At 32.5% G+C, this 26244-nt stretch overlaps 1 long non-coding RNA gene across 1 annotated transcript; it reads right to left on the bottom strand.

Annotated features, from left to right (window-relative positions):
• Nucleotides 1–272: 272 nt before the first annotated feature.
• On the bottom strand, nt 273–9900 carry LOC133176847 (uncharacterized). The gene is made up of 3 exons (XR_009719565.1): nt 9789–9900; nt 6770–6819; nt 273–400 (listed from the first exon to the last, which is right to left on the bottom strand). It is a non-coding gene; the product is annotated as an uncharacterized LOC133176847 (long non-coding RNA).
• Between the last annotated feature and the right edge of the window lie 16344 nt (nt 9901–26244).

Below are 26244 nucleotides of genomic sequence, written 5' to 3'. Positions count from 1 at the left end.
ATAGTCATTAGTGGAATGTATCTTGGACGAATGTGTTTCATATGGGGTATGCAAAGTAACAGGAGTCTCCTCTGTAGTCCTATCTTTTTCTTTTTTCTCTATATGTTTGTCAATTGGAGGACTTGTTGATTCCGTAAGTGTGAACAATAGACAAAAATATTTTCCATCGACTAATTTATTTGTCCAAATACATGTACGGTGTAATAATTTTACTCACTAAATCCAATATATTCTGTTGATATAGTTGAACAGTTTAGAATTTTCTTGCAGTTCTTTGGACATCCCACTGTTACATTGCAGAAATCTTTTCTACACTCGCAATTAAAGTTGCATTTGAATCCATATCCAGGATAAGGGCAGGGTGACGCACACTTCGGACCAATAAAGCCGTCTGGACATCCTTTAAAAAGAAATAAAAGGTTTTGAACCTAAATAACTCGAAAAAAGCTTTTCCAATCCTATTTCATATTTTTATGAAAAAATAATGATAATAGTGAATTCGATTCCAAGTAAAAAGAAATCTGTAAAATCTACAAACAAAAAAGCAATGTTCCCAAATTTCAAGTTGTTAAATACCAGAACTACAAATGTGGATTTCTTACTTTCAACTTTGTCTTGTTTTATTTTTGTTCGCATTTTGTTGAAAAAAATTGATAAGTGAAATGGAATTTATACTTAAAACAAAATATTGAACAGCATTTACTGAAAGAATCCTATTAGAATGTGTTTCCTATTTATTAAGCATAAAAATTTTATTTCTATTTTTCCGGTAATAGCATTCTTTTATAAAAATAAAAGATGTAATATTCATCAGTCTTTTGGGTTTTTATGTATTCATAAATACATATGTTACATGTAACGACTAGAATTTAAATCATATATATATATATATATATATATATATATATATATATATATATATATATATATATATATATATATATATATATATATATATATATATATATATATATATAAGCATCCCTAAATTTTTCGATTCAATATTAAAAAGTTTATTTCAAAGAAGATATTGCCAATGAAAGCGAGCTACCCTAGCAACATTTATTATATAAAGCTGCCTAGGGATAGAAATCATAATATTTTAAAATTGCACATCAATAATTTTTTTTTATATACATTTTCTCTTTACTTTAACAATCGCCTAAATATAACTGGAATATTGCCGGCTCGGCGTTTAACAAAAATAATAAATCTTTCCTATAACAAATTTATGTCATGAAACCGTGCTATTGCAATCTGTCCACGACATCTAATGAAAAGGAGCAAGTATGTAAATGAAATTTTTCAATGAAATATATTTTAGCGTAAATCGTTTCAACAGAAACCCTTTTTGATTTTCACCTACCAAGACCTGTATTTTTATGCCTCTGTAATCGAAGAATTGGGGGGTATAAAGTTTTTGCCCTGTCCGTCCGTCTGTCTGTTTATCTGTTTGTCGGCAAAAACTTTACTATTGCCCATAGCTTTGGATTAGTTTAAGCTATAGCTCTCATATTTTACTTGTGTATTCCTTTTGACAGGGCCTTTCTTTGGGTACCGACATATTTTACCTCTCGACCTTTGAGTTTGACCCAATTTTCAATGAATTTACCCAACTTTAACCTTGTCCATAACTTTTAAACAGTTGATGCTAGGGCTTTCATACTTCATTTATGTATTCATTGTGATATGACCTTTCCACGGATTAATTTTTTTTTTAGGTTTTGACCTTGACCTTTGAGTTTGACCCACTTTTCAAAAACTTTAACCTTGGACATAACTTTTAACAGTTAACAGTTAGTTCTAGGGCCTTCATATTTCACAGAAGTATTTAAAGTGACAAGGCCTTCCTTTGGATAACTACAATTTTGACTTTGACCTTGACGTTGGAGTTCGATCTACTTTAGAAAAACTTTAACATTAGCATTTTGAACAGTTTGTGCCACGGCTTTTATACTTCATAAATGTATTTCTTATGACAATGCTTCCCTTGGATACCTATAATTTGACCCTTTGACCTTGACCTTGGGGTTTGACCCACATTTTAAAAATTTTAATATTGGCCATAACTTCTTAATTGTAAGTGCTTGGGCTTTCGTATCTTCGTGGTAAAATTTTTATCCCTTGACCTTGGAGTTTGACTTGCATTTGAGAGACTTTAACCTTCACCAAAAACTGTCATATAGGGACATCAGTGTTCCACAAATATCTTGTTTTGATGAGGCATGTTTCTTCTGTTGAAAGAGACTGAAGAATATACATGTAATAAGAATATTATTACATATATAAAGCTGTAAAATAGTCTATGATTATATAAATACTGCATGTAGTTGAGGGTAACATTGAAAATTTTCACCCCTCGAAAACCATTGTCAACCTCGGCTGCGCCTCGGTTGACAATGGTTTTCGAGGGGTGAAAATTTTCAATGTTACCCTCAACTACATGCAGTATTTATTATATTATACTGAATGTTTTATACAAATACATATTACAGTGAACCTTGCGCGCATTCTGTGCAGTCAATATTTTTTGGAATAACACCCGTCGTCAAGCAGTTTTAAATGTTGCTACGCTGATGGACGTGGCTTCATTATTCAGCGGGTAATAGTGTTTTTTTAACAAATGTTTCTCGACGAATCAGATTCAACTAATTTACATGGGAAAGTATAATATAAAGAAATACTTAACGCCTCTATAATTTAATCGTTCAATATCATGACGTTTTATTGAATGCTCAGTTTACAATATATGAGTAGATAAGAGTATATTGCAATATAAATAATTGCTGGTACTCAGGAAAAGGTCTTGTTACTAGGATTCGATTACGGGGGCATGACAAAAGTTTGAAAAGTGTTGAAAATTTTAGCTTGATCGATACATTGGTAATTCTAATACAAAAGGCATTATATGATCACCCGGCGCTTTCGGTGTTGTTTTACGGCGTCTTATTACACATGTACGTTTTCGTTTGTTTCTTGACTGCCTCAATACACTTTTCTTTATGATATTCCCTGGAGGAATGTAAAGAATGAAACCTGTCCTGTTTGTACGATTTAAAAATGTCACGAACAGCTGAGTTCAATGCATGATATTGTGCATGGCTGAATAGATAAGGAAATATTCTCACTTGAGCATGCCAGCATAATTTGCTTGAGCAACGTCACTTAGAAACCTTGACTACAATCGGCATTAAATGTGCTTCTCTTCTCTCTCTTAATCATTTTCGGCGTTTAAAACAGGTACTCAGCATACATAACATTTCTATGTATCTATTTACACACACACACACACACACACACACAGCTACAGACTTGTAGAGGCACACAAAGGTTTCGAAATTTTACTTTTCAGCACTCCAGATAGGTGCAGTTAACATGTAAAACAGAACTTGGAAAACATTTAAAACAGATATTTATGATGCATTCTGGGCGTACAATATAATTTTAAGAGGGCTGGGTGGTCGTGACCATTTTTAGACTATACTGATCTTCTTTAGAAGAAGAGCTCCATATAAAGATATACAAAAATGATCAAATTGATTTTATTTATTCATTTTTTCTTTGCCAAATGATAGTTGATAGCTTAAGATATCATATCTAAAAAAAAATAAGGTTAATTTGTTGACCCCCCAGCCTCCTTAATGGGATATGGCATGGAATTGTTTACGAGATCAATTTATATAACGCTATCGTATTTCACAAAGAAGATCACAAATAATATTTTATTTCTTACATTAATAACCCAGTTTCAATTTGTGTTTCAAGTAAAAATTGTATTTTTTAGGTTCCAATATGGTAACACAACTAACAACGCATTTGCTAATGCGTTTCCTTAACTGACAAACCTAATGAAAATGACAATTAGTTTTTGATGACCGTATGAGTTCATCTGTTGGGCTGCTATCTTCTATAGAGAAAATCATACGGTGCAAAATCAGAATCACACCCCATTTCAGCCTGAGAGTTCAATATCAGTCCTTTCTGCTTCGGTCCTCAAGCTTACATTGGTCGAGCCTTGACAAGAGATGTGATACAAACTTTGTCATGTATTGTTGTTTTCATTATATTTTTAATAAATACATAAGGATTTTGAATCATTGAAGATGTGTTTCTGCATTTGTTTTTTTTCCCTTTATCAGTTTAAAGGTTTAATGGGCAATGAAAAATATTTTTTTTAAAGATATATACAATATTTTAAAAAATATTATAATGTAATAAACTTTTAATTCACCGATAAGAATAGATACGGGGTACTCAAAATGGAAAGCAAAATCATGGTATTCCGAAAAAGGGATCATGTCTACATTCATATCAGAGATGCAAAAATCCTGTATTCTATAAAACAAATATATCATAAGTCCTTCATTTTAAAGTTTGATAGGGAAGTGCACATTTCTTTCAGTACGGAGGGTGATTTCCGTTTCAAAGTTTATAGTGCTCATTGAACACATCACTGTGTTTTAACAATATATTTTCTGGTCTCTGTTTTTTAGTCGTCAATGTTTGCGAGGAAATTGCAATCTAAAATGCATCTGAATTGATATTGTGTCAATAATGGAGAAAACCAAGTGACAAAAAATTGTATAGACTAATAAGGATAGTAACTGTTGCAGATAGATAGAAATTTGAGCATTATAAAATGCTCAAAATTTCTTAATATTTTAGATATTTATTATTCACATCATTTACAACCAAAATAGATCCAGAAATATATACTAATCGAGGCATCCATTTCTTGTTTGTATCATCTGTCTTTCATAACATGCTCATTATACCCCCCCCCCCCCCGACATTCACAAAATATTTTCTTAAAACGGCACTGTGACGCACAAACAGGAAATTAAATAGAATTTTTGCATGACCCTGGTAAAGTTTTGCTTTTTGTGAATTTGTTTCGTGTTTTAAACCAGAGGCCATGAAATTCACAATTTTGAAAGAGGCACTATTGCTCATCATAACTATACAGTTAGCATGCTTACTTTGATTACGTAATACCTAGAGACAGAGCAGAGAAACAAAGAAAAAATGCATCTCCATTTATTTATATAATCAGTAGTGCCCCACCCCACAGGAACCCCTGGCCCTGGGGCCACACATTTAACAAATTTGGAAAAGAAACCCTTGCTTATCATAAATCTTTGATTCATACCAAAGAGCAGATTTCAAAGCATTAATTCACTCTTAGTATAAAATCATTAGAACCCCACCCCTACCCCACCCACCCCCCAAATAGTACCCTTGACCCAGGGGCCATTAAATTCACAATTTTGGAAATGCACCCTTCCTCATCATACATATAACTAGGTTCTTAGATCACCGGCATGCATGTAATACCCAGGAGCAGAGGAGAAGATTTTCAAAGAATTAATGCATTTTCACTATATTATCAATAGAGCCCCGCCCTAACACCAGAACCCCTGACCCAGGGGCCATGGAATTCACAATTTTAGAAGAGGCACCCTTCCTCATCATAAATATGTACAAAGTTCATCTACTTTATACCCAGGAGCAGATCTAGAGAAGATTTTTAAAGAAATACTGCATTTTCACTATATATTCAACAGAGCTTCTCCCTAGCACCTGAACACCTGACCATGGGGCCATGAATTTTAAAATTTTGGTAAAGGATTCAATGCTTATTACAATCATGCCAACAGTCTTACTGCTTGACGTCCAGGACTAAAGAAGATTTTTTAAGATTGCATTTATTTTGGTGGTTTTAGCCCCACCCCTCAGGCCGTAGGGGACAGGGCCCATGAATTTCATAATTTTGTTCCCCTTCACCCATAGATGCTATATGCCAAAAGTGGTTGAAATTGTTTGATTCGTCCCAGAGAAGAAGCTGAAAATGTTCAAATGTTAACGCACATCGCACGATTACGGAAAAAAAGGATAGCAACAGATCACCTGAACTACACAGGTGACCTAAAAATAATTTTGTATGGCCCAAGAAAAAAAAATAACTTTACATTTTTCTCCTTATTGTACGCGTGCGCAGAAAGAGTTGAAAAAAGTTACCTCGGTCTTAAGAATGTCGGTAGACCAAGAATTTTTATACAATGATCAAAAAAGATTATTAGAACATATATCTGATCTTTGTGTGCTCCAGTTGAAAGTTGTTTACAATTTTACGCTAAAAATAAAAGTGGCTCGACCTTGACATACACTATAACAACGAAATGATAGATACAACCTTTGTTTTTCCGGCACGCATATTGTGCAGTTTTTTCTTGCTTTACAGTGCAGTTTAATTGTCTTCGCTATATTCATAATTTTCATCAACGTTCGCTTTATGATACAGATATCTTAAAACATGTATTTTGCTTATAAGGTATAAGGAAAGCCACGGCATTCAAAACATCATAAGACGGACAGGAGGTCAAAAGGTTCGAGTATGCGTTTTGTTTTGAGGTCACAACGTTGAACACCGTGGATTTGCAACGTCATGAGCGAAAATCAAAATTCACGCTCACATTGAACAGAAGCTGTTGCAATGGCTCTTCCATTAATTGTAACTTACCCAAAGGATAATACCGGGATTTTAAAATATAAATCACATTTGTAGTAAAGGCAAGGAGTTAAAAGATGTAAATAAAAGCATTGAATTATTATTTTTGGAAAGATAGTCTCAAAAGTGCAACGGTGTGTGGAAACAGATTTTCATAAAGCGCTAACGGAACATTTTTATATAAGGCTCGGGAATAGCGTCCGGAATGTTTTTAAGTATATGCTTTCAACAAATGTAAGAATTTCAAAAATATTTACTTACTTGTGCAATTCTGGAGCTCTTTATCAAAATGATATCCATCACAACAACCCCTACAAATATCATGTACAAGTCTGTATTTTCTTTTGATTCCTTTTCTGTGCGGTAAAGGGTGCAGTAGAATATTAAAAGTATACATTTATTTACAAAGTATTACACTATATAGAATACGAAAGACTAATAAATGATGTAGAAATTTTTGGGGGGAAAAGAAAGATTAACTATTGAGAACTACTTTGTCTTGTTTAGCTACCCAGTTAATTAGTGATTTTTTTTTTAAATATCTCCTTCAAGAAAAATAATTTTCTTTGAGTTATTTTGATTCTCCTTCTAACCTCAATTAAAAATTGATGGCTAAAATACACAAATCATAAACTTAAAGAATCTTTGAATGAAAGACAAAGAACGAAAATGTACTGTATTAGAATTTGAAGGCGAAGGAATATATCACATTCTGTCCAAAGAAAAGAAAAACAAATAATGCAAAGTTTCAACATGGATGTGATGATAAATAGATATTAAAATAACTCTGTAAAATTAGTATCATTTAATATATGATAAGGATATTCCCGTTCTGCATACACATTCATCTTTAAAGGATTTTTATTACGTCTCAAAAATTTTTGATATGACAAAGTTTACATGATGTTACATGTATATTCATATATTTTAAGTTCTTTGCTAGAATATTGATATTTGTTATGTTCCAGCGATTCAAAGTTTAAATTTTTCAGTATGCATATTTTCATGGCCGATGTTCACCCCATTGCTCTGATGTCATAGGCGTCAATCCTCGTTAAGCGAAGTATATATTGTGTATACAAAACGGCACATTCGTTGCGTCTATTTAACTGTCAGAAAATGAATGTGATAATTGTTAATGACAGCTAGTAAAGTTTAATTTGTGGCTTTAGGATGCACAAATGTGCACAAGACAGGCTTTAGGAAGATTTTTTTCACATTTCCTGCAGTTGGTGGAGAGAAACATGTAAGCGAATGAATGGGGCCCTTTATCTGGAAACGCGAGGGTCTTGTCTCGATTCAAAACAATCGTTTACGCCCGTTCACGATTTTTGTCTGTAATATAAATTATTATAAGGAAATGGTACTTTTTTTAAAACGAAGAAATAAATCTATATGGTACTTATTTGTAACAATGTTGTGAACTTTGTTAACTTTGTTAAAATAATGAAAAGGGAGAATTTAAGATTCCCATACTTCTTAATATTTACGACGTCAAGCTTTAGGAATTAGCTCTATTTCGGCGAGTTGCCAACGGCTTCATAAAAGTATTCGGCGTCCTCTCCAAATGTCGGTATTTATTTGTTTTATTTCTCACTGTTAGACGTTCAAACAAGAAATATTGACCGTCCATATCCAAAAGAATATCGTCGAAATTTTTACCAATCGTATTGTCTATTTGATATATTTTTCTTAATAAAGGATGATGTGACATACGGCCCCCGGTAAATTGACAAAAAATTAAATATATAAATTTTACTCTAATTTTTGCATGCACTTAATCACAGACATGTTTATCCTCATAAAATACTACTTTTACCGAAAATAGAAACATAATTTGGAAGATAATTGTCTTTATTTTGAGTAGGGGTTCCATGTTTACATCCAATTCCCATTGAATTTTGGCCCTGCCCCACTCTTTGAAGCCCTTAAAATATACGAGCGCAAGTAGGTACATTTTTCTCCTTTGGCTGGTCACTGTATTTTATTAAAATCTACCTATATGTGAAAGGAGAAAAATGTACATAACTGCGCTCACATGTTGTTTTTAAAAAATCTAGCTGGCCTTTCCCATTATGACCAGATCGACGAAACCATTTTTTCGAGGCACTGGCGATACTTTCTAACTGACCAATCAGATAAATGAGTTGCATTACTAATGAGTACCATAAAAATACTAAGGACATTTTATGCTTGGAGAAAGGTTGTATTTTTTTTATCTGCTTTCCGATAAACAATTTTTTATGCATTTGAGTCACAAATTAGACACGGATCTACAATTTCCCAGCTCACATTTACAAACAATTGATTTATAAATATACATAGTTCAAAGTTTGTTAAGCGTTTGATTGGCAATTCGCTAGGTCTACACGTATTCCCGAGAATCAGTGAATAGAAGTTTGATGTGCATTTCTTGACCAAAAACGGTAAACACTGAGGTTCCATGCGTATTATTTTGTATAACTAGTCTTGGCTGACCATTAAAAGTTTGAAATGTAGTAGAGATATTGTGTAAATTGACCTAAACCTCGTGCCTGTGATAAAAAATAAACATGTAAACCAGCATGTTTTGTCGTTCTGTCATCGGATTGGACAGTTGTTCTCGGTAAGCGACTATGTGCGAAATAATAACAATAGCCATACAAGGTAGATTCCTCGGACATGCATATCCCCCTATTGTACTAAGACCCGCCTATTCTCTTTTCGTAAAAGAACATATTGTCACAAACCAGGCCGAATTTTGCTGTCATAGGGTCTAAAAATTCATAGATAATGCCGTATTCCTTATAATTAAAAATGTGTCGAAACTATTTAAACTTTTCAAAAGGCGTTGTATTTATTCACTCATGTTTGAAAACTATCAAAATCGTTGTAGATTAAATATAATTCGTCGTAGAAAAAGGGGCCCCAGATAGCAGTTATGTCACATCATCCTTTTTTTCAAGTTCTAGTTGACCATTGACACCTATAGCGTTTCAGCATTACATACGTGATCCTTATCTAATTAGTCCAGATTTTTATTCGAGGACCTTGTATTACGAGCGTTGTATATCGCCTAGTTTTCAGAAATTTATTCATAATTAAAATTTAATTACTAGTATATGGTTCAAGAATGTAATAGTGTTTCATTTTTAAGAAATTTAGATACATGATTTAAAACCTTTAACTACTTAACTTTATAATAATTATTTTAAATTCAAAGATAATATCGATAAGGTAACATAAACATTATACTTTGACATTTATAATGCATATCTTAAATACTTTGTAACGTACTTACATGTGGCCAACACATTCTCGTTTAGATTTAACAGGTTGATGCATAACTATAACAATAAAGATTGCAACATATTTCACGTTTAGAACCATAGCTAAAATATTAGTTGAACGATATGTAAGATAGCTAAAAATGTGCAAATTACAAATATTTCAAAGTGTAAAAATAATTTTAAGTGCTTTCAGAGGAAATGACACAATGTGATTATAAAAATTAAAGTGTTTGCAGATATTTCCTGGTATTGTGGTCGAGTCTGTGAAAATGAGTAATAAATACCCTTTAGAATTTCTGGTATGACCTGTATTAGTATCAATCTGATTATCTCATCATATGCTTTTTAAATAGACTTTTTAAATATTTTTTTTAGTCTTAGTGAATAAATTTAAGTACACAATTATATGCATGTAGTGTACATTTACAGTAAAAAATTACATGTATTTTACTTTTATCATTTTTTTTTAATTAAGCTTTATCACCACTAATATATTTAATTAGGCTGACAGGCAAAATTGTCTTAACAAAAACAGTTAATATTGTACATTTTCTTAGAAGTGGAAATACCTGTAAAAGGGATTGATATTGGACGAGTTCTCTGGATACATAAAATTTAGGAAATGTTATTTTTCCTATCAATTCACTGCACATGTAAGAGCTTTTCAAAAAGCTTGACTGGCTAAACCAGTAAATATATACCGGTATATATTGAACTAACGTATGAGCCAGAGATTGGGTAATGGTAATGTGTAATGGTAGTTGACAGTAATTAATTATAAATTTTGAAGTAATTGAAAGTAATGTGTAATTGGCAAAATTTTCAATTACAAGTAATTGTAATTCAATCAATTAGTTTGGTGAAAATGTATGTAATTCACAATTACTTTTCAATTACATAGAATGATGCAATCATTTCCCTCCCCCTCTCCAACTCACTATACACTATTCAAGAAAGTTTTAATTTTTTGGAAAAAATATTTTGGTGGTTAATATCTTACAGGAATATTCATATTTCCTCCTTTTAGTGAATTGCTGTTTTATCCCATGCATTTTATAAAGGAACCTTCAAAATATTCTCTCTGTGTTTAATATACGAATAAACTTAATAGTTTTTGACTAAGTTGTTTATGAATTTAAAATTATATTAGTTGAAATGCCTGTACCTGTGGCTTCTAATCCTTTGTTTGCCATGTCTGTTATCGTCTTGTGTTCGAGTTATTATCAGGTGCTAATTAGTGCCCTAAGGTCATGTACATGTACATATACTGGTATACTGACAATGAATTTTAATAAATATTTTAATCACTTCGAATTTGCATTTTTGGTCGTTCAACATACAATATGTCAAATACATGTACCAATATTTTGAGAAAGCTTATAATGATAAAAAGGAAACATCAAGGCAAAATATTTTTTGCATAAATACATAGCAGAAAACTTAAAATGACATCAAATTTTGTATTACATTTGAATTAGGGTAAAACATGGTATTCCTGCTGGACAATATCTATCTATTCCTGTCAGATATGCCCTGTTGGGAAAGTATCTTCATTGTGGAGGAAAAAACCTTTCAAATCTGATAAATGTAGGTTAACTGGGGATACTGTGTTTGAGAACTTAGCTGGAGACACTTTATTTGAGAAAATTTCATAAAAAAATATATATACACTTGTATAAATGAATTTAAAATGACTAAAAGGAACGTTCATGAATATTTATTTATTATACATGTACGTTCATAAAATGTAATTTGTAATTTAATTAATTACATTTGCAAAGTTATTGTAATTTAATCAATTACAATTGAAAATCCCTGTAATGGTAATGGTAATTTAATTGAAGATTTTGAGCAAGTAATTGTAATTTTATTAAATTACTTTTCTATGTGTATGACCCCATCCCTGGTATTAGCATGATAAGTAAAAAGCGTTTCGATCTATTTTTTTTTTTTTTTGGGGGGGGGGGGGATGGGTGAGGAAATATTGCATTACCGCATTGCATTTTGAAGATATTGTACAACATATAGAGGATATTCAATGTTTTGTGATTGGATATGGAATTTATTTCATTATTTAAAAAAATAAACCCGAAAAACAGTTTCTTAGCTGTTTTACAGTAGTCTTAAAAATCAAAAAGGCAAAAATGGTGATATTGACAATTTAAGTTATTTCCAAAGGGATTATTTAGATAACACCATATTCTGATATCTAGCATAAATACCTTGTAAAATACCTCAATTTTTTTTTTATTAGTAAACATGGTTTAAAGTAGCAATACATGTACATGTACTTCAATGACAAAATCTTCGGAAAACTTAAACATTATTGAGGAATGTATGACCTGACCTTAATTTACCTGCCTGCCGTTCGTGGCGTCAAACAATTAATTTTTATTTCATATGCTTCGTAAGTTAATATTTTTTTTCCTCAAATATGATAAAGTAGTCATGTAAAGATACAATAAGTCTCATCATTTCTATGTATTATACGAATTAAGACCTGAAACAGGCACGTAGCAGAGTTTTCAAAGGAGGTGAAAGGATATATAGTCGACAGAATAAGTGCCTGAAAAAAAAAGAAAAGAAAAAAACAAAACAAAACAAAAAAAAAAAACAAAAACAAAAACAAAAACAAAAAAAAACAAAACAAAACAAAAAAAAAAAACAAAAAAAAAACAAAACAAAACAAAACAAACAAAAAAAAAAAACAAAAACAAAAAAAAAAAAAAACAAACAAACAAACAAACAAAAGAAATGATCGATTTAAAAATTCTTTTGAAGGGGTTCGACGTCCAATCTTTCATCCAAAAAGGTTCGGAAAATCATGAAAAGTTATCAAAATAACAAAAAAAAAAAAAAAAAATATATATATATATATATTTTTCTGTTCATGTTTTCCGCAGCAGAATTTTTTTTTGCTACAATACATCAACCTACATGCAAACGGTAGATTGGGGATGGCATCATGTCGAAGCCTTCAAATGAAAGAATTGCTGAAAATACATCATTAGCCTGTCAGAGAAAAAAAAAATGCCGGGATAGAGTGGAGCAGGCTTGTACAAGATGTAAAGGGAAGGTTTATAAAAACTTCTCTCTTAAAAATGCGTTTTGCGAGACCCTTAAATCAAAGTGTTTTCTGTTTTGTTCTCAGTTCAAACGAAATTGGTAGCCCGAGTAGCGCAGTGGTTAGAGCGTCTGCTCTAGAGAGTTGATCCTTACGTCGCAAGTTCGAATCCCACTGTGGGACGTGGAGACCGGTCCTTCGGTTGAGGCCGTTTAAATTGAGGCCCTGTATCGCAGTGGGTGCTGGCACGAAAAAGTTCCTCACTGCTCAATGACCCTGAGAGCCAGCAAAGGTCAAAATGTGCAGCTCTCTACCGGCAAGTGGTGGCGTCTCCATATGAATAAAAAATCCTCGAGAGGAACGTTAAACAAAACACAAACAAATGAAATTGATTTTACAGCACAATTATTTAATTCCATCCATAAAACATACTTCCAACAAGTATGTTTTGGGAAATAAAAATAAACATGAACAGCAGACTAAAATTAGTGTGAAGTAATTAAAATGTACAACAGTGAGAGCTGTTCAAAAAGTCTATGTGATCTACTTTGTGGAGGTCCATTTGATAACCTAATGTTCGGGCAAGGTTTCCGTTATCTTTCATACACTTTCACCGACCAAATCTGAACAAAATGGAAACAGTCAGCTCTCTGTCTGCTTCAATTCGTTCATTTACACTTCTTCCAATGCTGTGTTGGATTATTTAGGAACCGTCTATATAAAGGATTTGATTTCCAAACGCCATTTTTTTTTCCATTTTGAGAACAATTTTCCTAAATACAGAAAGAGAGAGACAAATGCGATTACATATATTTATATGCATGCATGAGCAATTGTTTAATTTTTTCAAAAAATGCAATGTATATTTGACTGAATTTTTCTTGATAGATTTGACATTTCCTGAAAACGACAATCATATGTAAGGTATCAATTTGTTGTTTGTGTTTAACTCAAATATTTCCTTATCTGATTTCCATGGCCGTCATTAATGGTGTCTACATGATGAAGTCATTCTATTTTGATCAGTCTTTCCTGATTTTAAATGCAAACCAGGAAATTGAGAGCAGAAATCGGATCTGAATGTCACGAGTATAATTACATGTAAATCATTAAAAAACGATTGGGTTAGAAAAATGTTATCTTCTTTCCAAATTTTGTTTCTTTCGTCGTTGAATTCCTTAAACTGTCGTCAGAAAGATATCAACAAAAGAAACATCGATTTTTTGATGCAATTTCCCTTATAATTTCACCACTAACTTGTACATGTTGTGGAGAGCAAGAACCATTAAAACATCAAAAATGGCCCTATGTCCAACATGCAATAAATTTTCGGATATTTTATTTTAGAACATTTTTTTTCTTCTCAAATATACTTCTTTATTATACCTCTGTGAATTTTCTATATAAAATACGACGAATAAACCTGCTATTTTTTCTCTAAACATCCCCTACCGTGGAATAGTTTTTGTGCTTCTTGCCCATGGTGAAATAGTCATCAAACTATTCACCGACAGCATTCCCTTTCCTTCACTTTTTATGATGCATTTGGACAAAGAAACCCAGTAATATGATCTTGAATACCATACAAAATGTGTAAACTTCGATTTACTTACATGTCACTTTTTTCCCCTTTTTACGTAAAGTCAAACCTTGCACAGGTTCTTCCACGTATATTTCTAAAATAATGGTACATTAGATTTAAGGTAGATCGCGGGTTTAGTCCTTAAAAATTCTTACGAGAAAACATATCCTGAAAATTTGATATAATGTTCCTTACAATTTATAGCATTTTATCTGTAATTTTTATTAAATTTGTCTACGTAGTTTTAATGCTGTATTACTGTAAACGCGGTTTAGTTTTTAGTACTATTTTTACGCTTTACTATTGAAATATATAGAAAAATGACGTTTTTAAGCCAACTTTGCTGAAAGAGTTTTATGAAGTTATTTTCAGAGAATTATACGGGAAACAACGCAACGTTGCCTTTGTGACGTACCTGACGGCAGAATCAAATGCGCACAAAACAACCGCTCGAATCGTAGAAATTGTGTACCAATAGTGATGACAAAAGCAAACCCGCGACCTACCTTAATACAGATTATAATTATATCAAACTTTGACAAAATATTTGTCAATGAAAATCATATTTAACTGCCCCTGGTGCTTGTGAATGTTTGATGATTTTGAGAAGCATAAAAGAAAGGCACCAATTATGTTAAATAAATTTTATAACTTAAAACTATATTTGTGTATTTATTTACCATTTTAGCTTTTTTTTCTTTTTCTTTCTTTTCTTGTTTTGTTTTGTTTTTTTATTGGTGGGGGTGGGGGTCATAATTATAACACATAAAAAATGTTAACTTAGATATTCGCATGTATTTCTGCTAAATCAATCCTGTACATTATCACATTGATAACTGTGTCTTTGATTTGTTCTTTGAACTCTTTAACCTGTTCTTATCCTGTAAGGGCGGAACTTGAATCACTTTTGGTGTTTTATGATGTATCAGAGTATCCGACTAATGATACCTAACATTAAACAGATTCACACATCCAAGAGAACATCAGATTCTGATGTTGCACTGGAGGAAGGATAGTTAGTTTGCTTCAACGACCCATTCCTCTGACTAAAAAAATACGTAAATCCTTTAGAGAACTTGATACAGTCTTGGCGTATTACAGTTTTTCTAATTTTTTTTATCAATGACATTAAGGTAGTCTGACCCAAGTTTCTTAAAATCAGCTTTAAAGGAATTCTGCTGTTCTACAGTCGTTACAATATTTCAAGATTTAAGGTTGTATATTCTTTGGAGCTACGAAGAAATATCTTTAATGTATATGATCTTGCCAGAGATAGCATTGTATACTATTTTTAAGGTGTAATTGAGATTCACAAAACGAAAAATATCTAACATTCAGACTACTTAATAATAACGATAACTCTTTTTGAAATGGTTTTACCCTTGACTCTATCCATGTCTTAATTCTGTGAATGTCAGCATCTTCATTTTGCCGTTTGTTTAATTCCCTGGGTCAGAAATATCTGACAACCCGGGATTCTATCCCGGGTCTATATTCATTACACAGGTCTAAACCATCTGATATTCTGGAAAGAGCACCTCCATTACAATGGTTTTTGCATTATCTATGTTGTGAAATGACATTTTATTGGGACAATTCTTCAGTCCATTTGACTGGTGATTTTTTTTTTTAAGTTTAAAAGCCATGTTAAACTATTTTAGTCAGTAAAAATGTCTACATTTTCTCGTAAATGTAACAAGCAAATTCAAAGAATCGTGGTCCCCCGCTTTTGGTGTTTTAGTGGATGGAATGCAATAATGGCATATTGTGTCAAATGTGAATGCCCTATCATATGTCATTTAAAAGTAATCACCAAAATTAAAATTTGTGAAAATTTGGTCAATCATAAAGGTCAAGGGGTCAGAAATCAGAGCATGTTCGGAAACATCTTGTCACAGGTAATGCGCATTTGAAATATGAAAGCCCTATCTTTTCTCAATCAAATGTTATAAGGAAAGATAACACATTTGAAAAGTATGTCAAACTTCAAGGTCAAGGGGGGGGGGGGTTAAAAAATCATAATATATTTAGAAAGGTATTGTCATATGTAATATACATGTGTACAGTAATACATGTATGAAAGCCCTATCTTTTCTCTTTCAAAAGTTATAATCAATTTAAAGTAATGTTAATTTTTTTGAAAATTGAGTCAAACTTCAAGGTCATGGTTACGAGGTCAAAAATCAAGGTAAATTTGGGAAGTTCTTGTCACAGGAAATGTCCATGTGAAATATGAAAGCCCTATCTCTTCTCATTTAAAAAGGTTAAAGTTTTTGTGACAGACTGACAGATGGACAGACTGACAGACAAATGAGATTTAATATCTCCACGCTTTCGTGAAAGCGGGGAACAATAATTAATTGCCAGGAGTTCTTTTCGAGTGGCACAGTATTTTTCTCTGGGTTGGTGTTACATGTGATACATTGCTTGAAAAACTTACAGTTCGTTCTTTACCACTTTGAATCTGATGTATCTAAAATAGAGCTATCTTGTGAATATGGGTAAGCTAATGTTTAATCCTTTCAAAAGCATTTTTATGTTCTTGTGACCATTTCATTTCTTTTTTTTTTTCGATATTATTTTTACAAGTTGGTTTAATGAATTAAAAATTAAAGCAAACCCTTGACATGATTTCAATCATGGTAGTTTTCAAACCCCAAGAATGATCCTAATTGCTCTTTATCTTATGTGACTGGGGGATGTTTTGATAAATTCTATACTTTCAGAATTGACTAAATCACCATTTTGATTGACTAATTTTCCTACAAATTTGATTTCTCTCCGATATAATTCAGACTTCGGGGGTTTCAGTTTTAATCTGTATTTTTTGTTTAATCTACAAATGACTGCAGAAAGTTTTAGTAGCATATCACATATGATTACATCATCAAAGGAGACTTAGCATCCTGTCATGTAAGTCACTTTAGAACTTGGTTGATAACACTACCGAAAGTGGCTGGGCTATTACATAAGCAAAAGGGTAATCTAGTATGATCATACAAGTCATACTTATCTATCAGTACCTGCCAGTATAATGAAGCCATGTCTAGTAAACTGAAAAAAGTATTTTTCCATAAAGTGTCAATACAATCTTGTGTATTTGGTATGGGAAAAGCATGGAAAATCTCATTTTTCCATCTTTCTCAATAGAAAAGGGAGATTCCAACTCTGAACTAGAGGTTTTATTATACCCTTTTCAATCATTTGCTTTTTATGTTTTTTCTCCTCATTTGCAAACTCTATTGGTGTTCTCTGCACTTTTGTTTGATAGGTTTTGCTCCATTAGTGTTGATTCTATGAGTTATCTCGAGCTCCAATTAAATAGACCTAGACCAGAATTATATTTGGCAAAACATGTTGAAATCTATTTTGCAAAGAGAAAACTTCATTATAGTATTTATTGAAGTTACTAATTGATCTTTTGTATAGGTAAACCGCCATGTAAGTGAGGTGGTAAAGGATATCTTAAATTTTCTGAAGTACGTGGAGTAACTAGTGATTCATCTCAATTTTATTGATAGAAACTTGTTTGACATCTTCCACATTAACAACTTTTTGCAGAATTTTTTCTGTTTCAATACAAAGTGAACCTTTGGATGATCTGTCAACATTTACTGGTGTAATTTGAACGGTTTTAGGTCGGATAACAGTTGTTTCTGCAAAGAAATTCTGTATATCTGAACATCATTCTTAAAACCATCTGATTTAATTGATCTTATCAAGAAGATGGGTGAACATGACGAGCGAAAAGCCTATAGTGTGACAAACATGAAGGTGAAAAATTTAATTTTAACCCTATCAAAAATTTTCTTGATATTTCATCTAACATTATAATATACTTTATATAAAATCTCTACAAAATTCAAAAATCTCACAAAGATTGAAAATATTTGCTTATGAAGTACATGTATTATACACACACTAAATAGGGCAAAATGAGTCATTTTCTCATACTAAAACACTATTTTTCCATGTGAGTTTGTCTTCGCTCCAATTTTTGAAAGTTAATCCTCAAAGTTTGCATAAAAATATACATTTTTGGGTTTCCAAAAACATAGGGCAAAGACCCACTATACCTTAAAAATAACTTTTATGACATAACATTCGCATTTTGTCGAGAAATACTTGAAATCAATTAATTCAAGGGTCATATCATTAACATGATTTAAATACCACTATTCATCAGGAATTGTGTAGTCAAATGGTTAGCGTGCTAGTCTCGAAAGAAAATGATACTTCGGGATTTATATTGCAAGGGTTCGAACCCCACGAATACCACAATATTTTTTTTAAAATAAAAGAATAAATTTTGCCGAGAAAATTTTCCTCAGAAAAGTTTACTTTATAGCAATTTCAAAAATTTCAATAATGAGAACTTTACTCTAAATACTAAATTCACAAATTGAAATGATTTTTATATATTTGAAGCTATGGATTTTCTGCACGCTATGTTCATCCATCTCCTTTCTTGTAATTTATCATAATAACTTAATTATTTATTAAGTTATTGACACTGATATTTGATCTGATGTAAGAATCAAGTTTTGCATATATGTTGATAATGCTATTGTGTGCTTTCAAAAAATCAATGCCAAGTAATTATGAATCTGCTATTTCCCTGTCCACTACATCACACCTTTGAACAGTTTGTCCTATTCTCAACGTCACATTTTCCACTATGATTTTAGCTTTGATGATGTATTGTTTGCCTGTCCCTTTTTAGATGATTTCTTTATTCAGTGTTGGGCTAGCTTTGATGGTTTCAAAAAGTAAATAATTTATAACTGTGACTTGTGCAGCAGTTTCTGTCACAGCATATATCGTTTTGTTGTTTACAGAACAAGGAACATGACGTGTTTTAATATTTCATCTTTGTAAAGTTTAATTTCTTGTATTTTAAATTCTACTTTTGGGAGAGGTCTATCTGATGTATCTGAATAGGTTGAAGAATGGCCCATATCTTCAGCCTGTTGAAGTTTAAAAGTTTTGTTTAAGGTGATGGTGACTATTCCTACTCTGAAATAGTGACCTGCTTCTTCGATAAGTACAGTTTTCGGCAAAGTGACCCTCTTGATCACATTTAATACAAGTTTGTCTACTTGGGTTATTAGATGGAGATCTAACTCTTGCACTATCTTTACTCTTTGATCTGCATTTGTTTTTCAGACTTGGGGATTCGAGAATCTACAGGATGTATTGATTTTTTTTGTTTCCCCTGTATCATCTTTAAATTTTTAGACCCTTGACTATTGTTTAGATACTTTTGTTTTTTCTGTGTATTGTGTTGATGTTTGTTTTGTGCTATAAATATCCTAACTTTGTTAAATATTTTTTTTCTCACACTCTTTCAGAAGTTTCAAACTTCTTGTTTCCATTGGTGATGCATCGTGGGAAAACTGTGTCAAGAATCACTCTTCCCATCAAACGTACACATTTTTGGTGGGCTCGGGCCTTTGGGCTCATTGTTGTCTAGGTTTACAGCTGAAGATATTCTGTATACTCCCTTTTGTCAAATTCTATACTGATATTTTCTTCTTCAAGTCGCTTGATTTTATTTTCCAAATGTTGTAATTTACTAACCCCCTTGCCGTCTGTATCCAAAAGTGTTTGTTCCATCATTGTAAGTTCTTCATCCTTTGCTGTCATTCTTTTACTGATTGTATTCTCGTAGTGTGTTCTTCGGTTTCCTTATTCGGCTTCAATTTTTTATTTGTTCTTCATTTTCAGATATTATTGCCTTTTCTAGAAACTCTATTTGTTGTTGTCTAGCAGTGATGTTCTTTTTCTCAATGAACAATTTGTATGTCTTTTCTTTGAACATGTCAGTTTGTAGCGGTTAACTTCAAAGTTTCCCAGCCCGATGATTGACTTCAGATGTAGCGTTAAACAATTAACAGGCATAAAAACTTAAAGTTGCATCACAAAAACCAGAGATGGTTCTGTTACTATTTTTCACAGTTACTGTAATGGTAGTGGACTAAGAGAAATCATAACTTGAAAGTATAATAAAACTATTTAACAAGATGTGTTTGTGAAACACTCATGCCCCCGTATGGCAAATTATAGCGAAGGTTAAACTTTCTCAAATGCAAATTAAATATGTTGGTACAGAAAGTAATGTCTAGTTTCGAGGAATATACCTGAAAACCTTAGCAGCAACTATTGAATATATATGGAAAAGGTTATTTTTTAAAAAAGAAAGTCAAACATTAAGGTCAAGGTCAAATGGTCAAAATTAATGGTGTCCAAGGAAAGGCCTTCTCACAGGAAATACACATGCGATAAATGAAAGCCTTAGCTCCAACCATTCAAAGGATATGGCCAAGGTTAAAGTTTTTTTCAACAAGAGGCCCATGGGCCACATCGCTCACCTGAGTAACTTTGGCCATGCTGTTCATTACCAGACTTCCCCCTTGTAATACCTATTGTGGCCCCGCCCTACCCCCGGGGTCATGATTTGAACAATTTAGAATCTACACTACCCCAGGATGCTTCCACATAAGTTTCAGTTTTTCTGGTCCAGTGGTTCTTGAGAAGATTTTTAAAGATTTTTCCTATATATTTCAATGTTTCCCTATTGTGGCCCCGCCCTACCCCCGGGGTCATGATTTGAACAATTTAGAATCTACACTATCCCAGGATGCTTCCACATAAGATTCAGCTTTTCTGGCTCAGTGGTTCTTGAGAAGAAGATTTTTAAAGATTTTTCCTATATATTTCAATGTAAAACTTGGATTCCCTATTGTGGCCCCCGCCCCATCCCCGGGGGTCATGATTTTAACAATTTAGAATCTACACTACCCAAGGATGATTCCACATAAGTTTCAGCTTTTCTGGCTCAGTGGTTCTTGAGAAGAAGATTTTTAAAGATTTTTCCTATATATTTCAATGCAAAACTTGGATTCCCTATTGTGGCCCCGCCCTACCCCCGGGGTCATGATTTGAACAATTTAGAATCTACACTACCCCAGGATGATTCCACATAATTTTCAGCTTTTCTGGCCAAGTGGTTCTTGAGAAGAAGAATTTCAAAAGATTTTTCTTATTAATTTCAATGTACAACTTGGACTCCCTCTTGTGGCCCCGCCCTACCCCCGGGGGTCATGATTTGAACAATTTAAAATCTACACTACCCCAGGATGCTTCCACATAAGTTTCAGCTTTTCTGGCCCAGTGGTTCTTGAGAAGAAGATTTTTAAAGATGTTTCCTATATATTTCTATGTAAAACATTGATTCCACATTGTGGCCCCGCCCTACCCCCGGGGGTCATGATTTGACCAATTTAGAATTTACACTACCCCAGGATGCTTCCATATAAGTTTCAGCTTTACTGGCCCTGTGGTTCTTGAGAAGAAGATTTTTTAATGACCCCACCCTATTTTTGTCTTCTCTTGATTATCTCCCCTTGTGAGGGGACTTGGCCCTTCATTTTAAAAATTTAAATTTTTTCTTCACCCAAGGATGCTTTGTACCAAGTTTGGTCAAAATTGGCCCAGTGGTTCTTGAGAAGAAGTCAAAAATGTGAAAAGTTTACAGACGGACAGACAGACAGACAGACAGACGGACGGACGGACGACGGACAAAATGTGATCAGAAAAGCTCACTTGAGCCTTCGGCTCAGGTGAGCTAAAAAGTAGGCCAAACTCCAAGGTCAATTTCAAAAGGTCAAATATGATACTACCCAAAGAAAGGTCTTGTCACAAGGAATATACATGTGAAATATGAAAGCTATAGATCTAATCAATCAAAAGTTATGAACAATGTCAAAGTTTTTGGGGACAAACAGATAAACAGACAGACAGACGGACAGACAGGGCAAAAACTATGTACCCTCGAATCTTCGATACGGGGGCATAAAAATTTTAAACCACAGGGTTGATTCTTCAATATCTTAAGGGGAGGTTTTACAAACCGAGAGATGGTGTCATCAAAGTTTCTCTTGTTGTTTGCTTTTGTTTTTCTTTTCATTTAATTTTTTTCCCCAGTTGTAGAAACCCTTCCGAAAAATTTCAGACTCCGCAGTGGGGCTGGATCTTTGTTGATTGCAAGCCCAGTTTTTATTTATTGACGTATAAAAGTGGGCAAAATACCTAAGGGACTGATCTCCAAATTGAGATGGCTCATTTTGTTTTTCACAGTGGCGATAGTACACAACTAGTATGTTACCCTGAAAAATTCGGACACGAAACCGGGGTTGTAGTTTTCAATAATGTTGCTGCTGTATAATTTATTGATTTTCATTCCTTTTTGCCAACTGCAACTAGCGTATTGAAGACATTTTGCATATTTTCAAGCAATTTCTTAAAGAAACAAGATGTATTTGTGAAACACTGGTGCCCCCGTATGGCCGCATATGGCGAAAGTTTAAGTTTATACTTTTGAACTGGCATCAACTGTTCAAAAGTTATGACCAAAGTTAAAGTCTTTCAAAATTGGGTCAAACTCCAAGGTCAAGGTCAAAGGGTTTAGGCTGTTGGTATCCTAAGGAAGTTTTTGTCACAAGGAATACACAAGTGAAGCATAAAAGCCCTACTGTTCAAAAGTTATGTCCAAAGTTAAAGTTTTTTGAAAAGTAGCTCAAAATTCAGGGTCAAGATCAAAGGATCAAAGTAGTTGGTATCCAAAGGAAGGTCTTGTCACAAGAAATAAACAGTTGAAGAATGAAAGCATTAGCATCAACTGTTCAAAAGTTATACCCAAGTTTTTTTTTTTAAATGTAGGTAAAACTCCAAGGTCAAGGATAAAGGTCAAAGGGTCAACGTTTTTGGTATCCAAAGGAAGGTCTTGTCACAAGAAATAAAGATTTGAAGTTTAAGGTATGTCACTTGTCAGCCTTTTAGAAAAGTTCAGTCAGAACCTCTTACTTAAAAACTATTTAATACAATTCAATCTTTATAACATATTTAAATTAAACAATGTAAAATGTTCAACATTCAATTAAAAATCTGCTCAAAAATTCATGAAGAAGTAAGATTTATAAGGGACTATTTCTTGTGGTGGAAGGATATTTAGCAGAAAATTCTGCAAATCTACACATTTATTGAATTTAATATCTTGGAACTTTAGCCTCACATACTTTTACTCAAAGAATATATTCCGTTATAATATGCCTGGAATATTAAATATAGGTCTCAATTTATATTTTTATAACAAAATTTACACCTTCGCTCAACAAACTTTGCCAAGAAATGAAGATATATTAACGAAGATAAGATAAAATTTACACAGTTTTTTGCCAGAAAATCGCATATTTTGACCAATATTTCAAAATTTACATCACTGACCCTAACTTTTTCTTTCATTACTTTAAACTACTCGATACTTTTGACCGATCAGCACTTAAGTCGTACAAAGTTTGATACAAGAAAATATTCTATTGCCTATTTAGATTAAAATACCCCAAATATGAGACTTTTTTAGTGCAAAGAGGTCACACAATAATTTACGCGCATTAATTTGTGTGATTTGTTGAATGCTAAATATTATTCAAACTATTTTACGTAAAATAAGTTATGTTTATTGCCATGGTTACATTTGATAAAATATGATAACGGTTAAAGTGATTTACCAAAAATTTACAATTTAAGTGCAAAAAGGTCAACTTAATTGTACCGTAGCTCAGTTAGATGCACACTGACCCCCCATTTTCTCTGCGATTTTGAGTCATACTATATGATTACTTATCCAAAATATACTTCTCAAAAAATCCTTGATATAACAAATTTCACGAGTGACATACCTTAAAACCCCTAGCATTAACTGTTCTAAAGTTATGGACAAGGTTAAAGTATAATATTTTTTGCAAAAGTGGGTCAAATTCCAATGTCAGGCAAACAGACAGCTAGACAGACAGACAGACAGACAGACGGACTGAGGGGCAGGGCAAAAAGTATGTCGCCGAATCTTCGATTAAGGGCGTACAATATTCAGGAAGACTATAAAAATATATGAATGGATAAAAGGGAGGAAATTAAAAGGTTTAATATAATACATTTCACTGAAGGCGTCTGGTTGGGAAGATCTATATTTGAAATCATAAAGAATGTCAACTATTAATACAATAATTTATGACATTAAGGATTGCAATGCAAAACTTAATGATTTTTCTATTGATAAGCGGCGTTTTATCTTTAGCGGTTGCTACAAAGCAGTGACTAGTAAAGCAAATACAACCAACATACTGATTGTATTATCATCTTGTGTAATAGTATATAGCGTCAAATTTCAGGACAACCACGATCGGGGGAAATGTTTTAAAGTTAATATATAAAAAATGCCTTCCATTTGTGTATTTAGATAAACGACATGCATCACATTATAAAAAGGATGATCATAATGAAATACTAGTACGGCTATATAAATACATGCATGACTTTACTAGTTGTTTTGTTGTATAAAGAGCAGTGACTGTAATGGGATCGTTGCAGGTTATATATACATGTGCAGACTTTATGACTATATATTTTTATATTAGGGATGGCAATCGATACAGAATTGCCAATCGGTTAACCGCAAGATGTTCCGACCGAGTAGTCGGTTAATCGTATCAAAAAATTTCGGCATATTCCTCCATTTTAAGCTCTGTTTTACTCAAATAAGCAAGACTATACATATGTGGTACTGTAATGGTTATATTCTATCAGAACACTATTTTTTATTTCAATTTTAATAGGCAAAAAATTATATGATAAATAAATAAATAATTTAAAAAAAAAGAAAGTAATGAAGAAAAGAAAAAAAGGTACTCATGAAATATGCCTAAATTATCATAAACATTTTTAAAAAAAAATCAAAAGAGATGTCGCGCAAGTCGTTAGCCTAATTAAAACTAAGTATGTACTATCGCTTGTTTAATAGGTACACTGTAACTACAAAGGACAGTAGAGGTTAGGTACATATTAAATTCAGTTCACAGTACAAAACAGTCATTTAATTAAAATTATTAAAGACACACAAGTCAGACTGGGTAATGAAATAGTGTTTGAACAGCAATTAACAACTGACCAATTACCCCGTACTGAGAGAACCTTAAGTATTTCCGAATTGGCTTGTTTAAATGGATGAATTTGCTAACATTTAATTAGATATTTATTATAATTTACACTGCAGTTGCAAGTGACACAATGAATTTTTTTTTCTGCACTTCACATACATATCTATCACAACAATGATCGGCATTATAAAGTGACAAAAATGAGGGTATCGATATCAGCACGTGAAGCTTGTGTTCCTTTTGCCAGCATTCAGACATTCATATTAATCAATTATTTTAGATATTTGTTGCATTTGTCCTTGAATCAAATAATTTGATGCTAATACACTCCTATCCTTTATTTCATTCCGATTAACATATCAATGAATCTATTTTTATTTGAAAAAAAAAAAATATTTAAAGCGACAGTACGTGTGTTTTTCAGTCAAGTTTACTCAATTTATCATTAAGAAATGACATATAAAGTTGATGTTAAAACGTTTGAGAAAAGTTTTCTCTCCTCAAACAAAATAAACGTAATTAGAATCGCCGAAAATCAAAGGGTCGCACAAACCGGAGCAATCTTAGATCTGTTCATTTCTACCACGTGAATTCTGAATTCTGTATGACACGTGCCGAAACTGTTTACAATTATTATGGAATATGAGGTTAAAGCAATTCTCAAAAGAAAAATATTATAACTTTTGCGAAAAATTATTAATCGTGAACTTTTTAATCTGTTTTCAGACAAATAAAAAGAATTAAAAATCACCTAATCATGCGTTATCGCTTCAAAACGTCAAAAATATTTTCAGGACAGTTACATAAAAGTTTGCACTTTAAATAAC

The sequence above is a fragment of the Saccostrea echinata genome, unplaced genomic scaffold, assembly GCF_033153115.1.
Source record: "Saccostrea echinata isolate AGI-Se365-2 ecotype Australia unplaced genomic scaffold, CSIRO_AGI_Sech_v1 ptg000083l, whole genome shotgun sequence".
NCBI classification, from domain to species: Eukaryota; Metazoa; Mollusca; class Bivalvia; order Ostreida; family Ostreidae; genus Saccostrea; species Saccostrea echinata.
Note: the sequence above shows the minus strand (reverse complement) of the source record. Positions and strands in the feature narration are given on the sequence as shown.